We start from the raw sequence: 7,546 nt of genomic DNA, 5'->3' as shown, positions 1-7,546 counted from the left end.
AATATAGTTCCACATTACCATCATCATCATCACATCATCATCATTTATTGTATTAACGGGCCCTTGAGGCGTACAGCAGAAGAACACTAGGGAAAAAAACATTACAAAAACAAAAACCCCAAAAAAGGAGGTATTTACTACAGATGGTACTCCATCTTTTTCGGTCTCTAGCATCATCCTCGACGGACGCCCGTTCCACTTCTTCAGGGATCGTCCTCATCCGACCCTTCCATCGCGTTCTTGGGCGTCCTCTCGGGCGTTTTCCCGTGAGTTGAGAGTGGAGGACTCTCCCAGGAAGGGGTCCGACCGCTCGTAAGATGTGGTCAAATCATTGTAGTATCCTCTGTCCCTATATTCGTTCAATGTGTGGCTTTCCAAACCTCTGGTACAGATCTTTTTCTCTTCTTTCCCATTTACCTTCCATGTTATTATAGACGGGTCCATAGATCTTCCGAAGTACCTTTCTTTAATACGCACATATTGAATCTTCTATCGTTTCCGATGTCGCCCAAGTTTCACAACCGTATAAAAATACTGGCCTCACCACTGTCGTATACAGATGGACTTTGTTCTTCTGATATATCAGACGAGATTTAAAAAGATTGTTCAGGCTAAAGAACTCGGGATTAACACTTGTTATGGGTTGATGTACTTCTCCCGTCACTTCACTTTTGTTGGTTAATATTGAGCCCAGGCACTTGAACTCTTCAAATCGTTCGAAGTTATGCCCGTCTACAACAGTGGAAGGAGGGAGAACTCGACGACGTGATACTCCAAGGTATTTAGTTTTGTCCTCGTTCACCTCTAACCCTATTTCCTTTGCGTTTTGGAGGAATCGGGAAGTATCACCACACATTTGCTCTAGAGTGTTGCCAAGGATCACAACATCTTCGCCGGCCGGGGTGACCAAGCGGTTCTAGGCGCTTCAGTCTGGAACCGCGCGACCGCTACGGTCGCAGGTTCGAATGCTGCCTCGGGCATGGATGTGTGTGATGTCCTTAGTTTAGTTAGGTTTAAGTAGTTCTAAGTTCTAGGGGACTGATGACCTTAGAAGTTAAGTCTCATAGTGCTCAGAGCCATTTGAACAACATCTTCAACAAATGCCAGAATTGTGTCTGCTCCCACCATCTCCATTTCTCTGGTTCGGCAAGTGTCACGGCTTACTTTTTCCAAGGCCAAGGTGAATAATATTGACGCCAATTGATCTCCTTGTCTCAATCAATTTTGGATAGTGAAAGGTGGTGATAGCTGGTTGCCAAACCGTACTTTAGAAGTTGGCTTAGAGTAGCAAGCTGCAATTAGACGGATGTATTTCGATGGGATGCCAAGTTCCTCTAACGTTTCCCATAATGTGACGCGGTCAGTGCTGTCGTAAGCTTGCCGAAAATCGATAAAGATGTTGTGTACTTCCTGACTGAACTCAAAGAATTTTTCTATCAGCTGCCTCAAAGTAAATATGTGGTTAATGGTAGACTGTCCGGGGATACAATTAAGACTGTCTCCCTCTACTTGCTGGTTTCCCTTACTAGGTGTAGTTTCGGCGAACATCCGGCTGAGGACATCCGAACAATATTTTCAAAGCCTCTTACATGTTTAACTTCAAACTGAAATGCCGAAATACGTACCACCCACCTGGCAATACGGCCAGTTTTACGCGGTCTAGTCAACACCCAGCTCAAAGCCTGATTGTCGGTTTCTAACTGGAAAACCCGATGTTCAACGTAGAAGCAGTACTTCTGTAATGCAAATAATGGGCATTAATGGATGCAGGTGATCAGACAGGATGCTTACGTACGTGTCACCTGTCAGAGTCGTATCTAGACATATTAGGAATCCCATATCACTCCAACTGCACATTCCCCAAACCATTACAGAGCCTCCACCAATTTGAAAAGTCACCTGCTGACAGGCAGGTTCCATGGATTCATAAGGTCGTCTCCATATCCGTACACGTCCGTCCACTCAATACAATTTGAAACGAGACTCGTCCGACAAGGCTACAAGTTTCCAGTCCTCAACAGTCCAGTGTCAGTGTTGACGGTCCCAGACGAGGGGTAAAGCTTTGTGTCATGCAGTCATCAAGGGTACGCGAATGGACCTTCGGCTCTGAAATCACACATCAATTATGTTTGTTTGAATGGTTCGCAAGCCAACACTTGTTGATGACCCACCTTTGAAATCTGCAGCACTTTGCAGAAGCATTACACTTCCGTCACGCTGAACGATTCTCTTCAGTCCTCGTTGGTCCAGTTCGTGCAGGATCTTTTTCCGGCCGCAGCGCTGTCGGAGATTTGATGTTTTACCGGATTCCTGATATTCACGGTACACTCGTGTAATGGTCGTAGGGGAAAATCCCCACTTCCTCGCTATCTCGGGGATGCTGTGTCCCATCGCTCGCGAGCCGACTATTAACACCACGTACAAACTCTCTTAAATCTTGATAACCTGCCGTTATAGCTGCAGTAACCGATCTAACAGTTGCGCTAGACACTTGTCTTACGTAGGCGTTGCCGACCGCAGCTCCGTACTCTGCCTGTTTACATACCTCTATATTTGAATGCCCATGCCTATACCAGTTTCTTCGGCGCTTCAGTGTAGATCGCTGGTTTTCCTGGAACAATGTTCCAAATTTTTTTTGTTATTATAGCATTCGACTGTTGTCGCTATTACTTCCGTAGTACCAAAGTCTATACCGCTACCGCGTTTAAAATTCGATCTACACTAATGAGGTTCAGCTATACTGCATACTACGACTACAGAGTTTCCGACTATTTCATAACGTCGTATCTTCTACAATACTGAAATAAATATAAGTTGATATAACCATCCTCTCAAAGGCGAAGACTGAAGGTTTTACAGCGTCTTCAGATACTGCCTGTGCGAGTCCCACAATGACGGAGGGGGCCCACTGGACTTGTATTAGGAAGTAGCAGAGTTCAAACCACGGTCTGCTCCTCTAAATTTAGGTTTTCCGTGGTTTTGCCTAAATCAATTAAGCCTTAGCTTCTCGGATAGGTTCCTTTGAAAAGCAAATGTCCGATTTCTTTCCCAATCTTCGTCTTGAATATATTACACTCATGGAACTGTTGAGTGTTACTCCCTGAAGTACCAGTACGAAATTTCTTAAATATTATGGAGATGTTCATTACACAGTGGGTGTTAAACGATTAAAGTTTCATTTAGTACGTAACTCATGTCCGTCAGCAACATGTGCTATATGAGGTATAACACCATGGGTACGAATACTCTCTTACATTCCGTGATGTTGTAAGCGTAGCACGCACCACCGGGCAGCATCATAGGCGTCGACAGGTCGACAACCCACACCAGAGACGGCGTATTAGCCCAGCTATTGCCGCACACGGAACTCGCAGCCGTGGCGCAGCCAGAGAAGTGATATGCGCGGTGCCACAGCACAGCAGGCAGTTCCAAGTCAGTTCGACTACCGAGAAGACCGCCCTATTGTCAAGACAGACAATATATAAAACAATTGAAGACGTCGAAATGACAACATCTGCCGCTGACAAGAAGAAAAATACCATAAAATCTGTCGCCGCACACTCTCTACTAGATGGACCTGCAGTCTTTTGTGGATGTAGACTTAACTTCAGTATTGATCTGAACGATACATTTTCGCATGGCAACGGCTGGTTGACAGTCGCTATTGTACGAGGTGGTACTGGAGTTCCTAACGTATCAGGACTGGAAAGCTTTGTCGACCGTGACGTCATAGCCTACCGCACATACCATGTGCTTCGTACCGCATCGACTGCTTCTAGCGAGCACGCACCAACCCGTCTTCAGTGAACATTTTAAAGGGGCGAGAACTATTGACTGGCCAACCATAGCTTCTGGAATAGTAGTTGAAATAAAAACTTTGAGGTTCGCCGATGACATTGTAATTCTATCAGAGACAGCAAAGGACTTCGATGAGTAGTTGAACGGAATGGATAGTGTCTTGAAAGGAGGATATAAGATGAACGTCAACTAAAGCAAAACGAGGATAATGGAATGTAGTCGAATTAAGTCTGGTGATGCTGAGGGAATTAGGTTAGGAAATGAGACACTTAAAGTAGTAAAGGAGTTATACTATTTGGGGAGCAGAATAACTGATGATGGTCGAAGTAGAGAGGATATAAAATGTAGACCGGCAATGGCAAGGAAAGCGTTTCTGAAGAAGAGAAATTTGTTAACATCGAGTATAGATTTAAGTGTCAGGAAGTCGTTTCTGAAAGTATTTGTATGGAGTGTAGCCATGTATGGAAGTGAAACATGGACGATAAATAGTTTGGACAAGAAGAGACTAGAAGCTGTCGAAATGTGGTGCTACAGAAGAATGCTGAAGATTATATGGGTAGATCAGATAACTAATGATGAAGTATTGAACAGAATTGGGGAGAAGAGGAGTTTGTGGCACAACTTGACAAAAAGAAGGGACCGGTTAGTAGGACATGTTCTGAGACGTCAAGGGATCACAAATTTAGCATTGGAGGGCAGCGTGGAGGGTAAAAATCGTAAAGGGAGACCATGAAATGAATACACTAAGCAGATTCAGAAGGATGTAGGTTGCAGTAAGAACTGGGAGATGAAGAAACTTGCACAGGATGTGGTAGCATGGAGAGCTGCATCAAACCAGTCTCAGGACTGAAGACCACAACAACAACAACAGTTGAACTTCAGGATCTGCTGCCTGAGCCGGTCTGTACAAAGTTGAGTATTTGTCAATAAATGTGTGTTTTCTTGTCACTAATCATTGTTCCAGCGTTCTCCTCGTTCTCCTCTCACACTGTTTCTCTCAGCGCACTATAAATAGTTAAGGGTGGCGACTAGTGAATTCTCCTTCTGTGGTTGTATCAAAAGTACGATTCAACACATCAAGCAAACAAACGCCCAATATCATTCTCAGGAACATCTTACAGTGCATGAAACACATGCTGCGCCAATTCATCTCGATTACTTGCTGGAGGTTGATATGAACTAATACACCTTCCCACCGCATCCAAGACGTTCAATGCATAGCAGATCAGAGCACCAAGAGACCAGTCAAGGATAGGTGAATTCCTCAAGACGTTTACTGAGTGAAAAGAAGCCTAAAGTTTTGTGTTATCCTGCAGTTTTGTACCATGGTCATGAAGGAAAATTTTCTTGTTTTTCTTGTGCTTTTCTCGCGCATCGGTGCACGGTCGGATGGCTACTAACGGACTTGGCATAGTTAATTTAAAGAGGTTGCAAGATGCCTTTCCTGCCTCCATCCTATTACCCTCCGTGACGGAATACAGTGTATGTACCCGAACTGCTTACGTGTAGTGTTATTCATGTGAACCTGAGCGAAAGTTTTCTAAATGTTTTCGAATCGTGTAATCGAGGTGGGCCTTGGAAATTAGCCTTGTCTTCACCCAGTGGCATGTAGGAAACCGAAAAAACCAAGCCTCGTTGTTTATTCGCCGCGAGTACCTCCCAGTCCCCGACGCACCGCACTAACACGCACGGTTAACTGAGCAAGTAGTTACGGAAGGTATAGCAACACAATTTATCGTACTTTCGACACTATGACGAGGATTTAGCTCCCTTCAAGAATTATCACATCAGCTTTGTTGTCATACCCAATCCGTTCGCACATTATCTTTCCAGGAGATGGTGAACTTGTAAGTAGTCTGTTTAGGTTTTTATATTAGCAACGCCACGTAGCGCTCTGTATGAAAATCACTGACTGTGCTGTGTGCAGTCTGTGGCTGGTTGGCATTGTTGGAATATTTGCTATTGTAGTGTTGGGCAGCTGGATGTGAACAGCGCGTAGGGTTGCGCAGTTGGAGTTGAGCCGCCAGCAGTGGTGGCTGTGGGGAGAGAGATGGCGGAGTTTTGAGAGCCGATGATCTGGACGTGTGTCCATCAGAGACAGTAAATTTGTTTGAACACTATAAAGGTAAATACATTGTTCGTTCCCTATCGCTAACTATGCCTATCAGCAGTTAGTGCCTTCAGTAGTTAGAATCTTTTATTTAGCTGGCAGTATTGGCGCTCGCTGTATTGTAGTAGGCCGAGTAACGAAGTTTTCTGTGAGGTAAGTAATTCATGAAAGGTATAGGTTATTGTTAGTCAGGGCCATTCTTTTGCAGGCATTATTGAAAATCAGATTGCGTTGCGCTAAAAATATTGTGTGTCAGTTTAGTGATGATAAGAATATGTAAAGACAGAAATGTCTGAGTACGTTCAGTTTTGCTCAGCTGTTTGAAAATCAAATAACGTAAGGGATTTACCAGCACAGTAATTCATAAATTTTTGTAAGGGGACGTTTCAAACTGTGGGTCTCGAGAATAACATTTCTGTGAGCTTTCACCGGCTCGCCTTCCAGGTGTTGCCTGACCACCAAAAGCAGAAGCTAGACTCATCCGTAACACCAGAGAAAGGCATTCAGTGTCCCAGTTGACTCTGACTTTACGCCATTTGGTCTCTCTTCTCTGTAGTATGGCGTCAGCGGCAAAGGATGCGTGTCAACTCGAGATCTCAACCTAGCCTCCAATTATCTGTTCCAGACGGTTTGTAAGATCACTCTGCTTGTGACCTCTACCCGAAATTCGGCCATTGCTATCCATCTATTCGTCAGAACCAGTCGAACAATCATACAATTTTCTCGTTTTAGAAGTCCTGGACGGACCCATACGTACAAGTACACACGGTTGTCCTGAATCCTGGTCGCCGCACGTTCCGCATTCGTTGCACTATAGCCAACTGTCTGTGCGGTTTGTCGGTATCATCTCACATGTCCTTCGTTCCAATGATTCGACCTTTCTCTGAGTTCATAAGCTGCATGAGCACATCATGTTGCGATCTCTACATGAGAAGTCCCAGTAAAGTTACAAGCGCGTAATAGCCATTTCGACCCACACCGTTCTTCATGTGTATAAATGCCTTGTATTTGTACTGAAATTACACTGATGGAAAAAAAATTCACAACGCCAAGAAGGTGTCGTGCGGCATAGACAAAAGTTGGTATGTGTTTCTATACCCGAAATATATTGTCTATTCAGATTTCGCGCCAGTCGTATAAGAGCAGCGCTAGTAGTGCCACTATGGGGACGCAAATCAGGTTTTGCTTTAAACACACGCTGTAATGGTGGTGATCCTTAGTCACCCTTGGGGTTGGAGGTGGTGAGTTGATGCTAGTGGGGAATGACTTTAAGGCGACAAAGACGTCATCATCAATACGTCATTAAATGTCAATGAGGTATTGTGATAGGATTACGAGAAGCTGGATGTTCCTTCTGCGATACTGCATAAAAACTTGGCAAGAAAGTGGCCACTGTACGTGACTGCTGGCAGCGGAGGTCATGAGAACGTACAGTCGCAAGAATACCGGGATCCGATGGCCACGTGGCACTACCAATAGGGAAGACCATCGTGGTCGGTGTATGGCTCTGGCGCATCGTACTGCATCTGCAGCAGCAATTTGAGCAGCAGACGGCATGACATGACGTAACGGTTACTTCCTGGACAGTTCCGAGCCAGACGCTCTGTAGCGTGCATTCCATTGACCCCACACCACCGC

Source organism: Schistocerca americana, chromosome 1, assembly GCF_021461395.2.
Source record: "Schistocerca americana isolate TAMUIC-IGC-003095 chromosome 1, iqSchAmer2.1, whole genome shotgun sequence".
Lineage (NCBI taxonomy): Eukaryota > Metazoa > Arthropoda > Insecta > Orthoptera > Acrididae > Schistocerca > Schistocerca americana.
Note: the sequence above shows the minus strand (reverse complement) of the source record.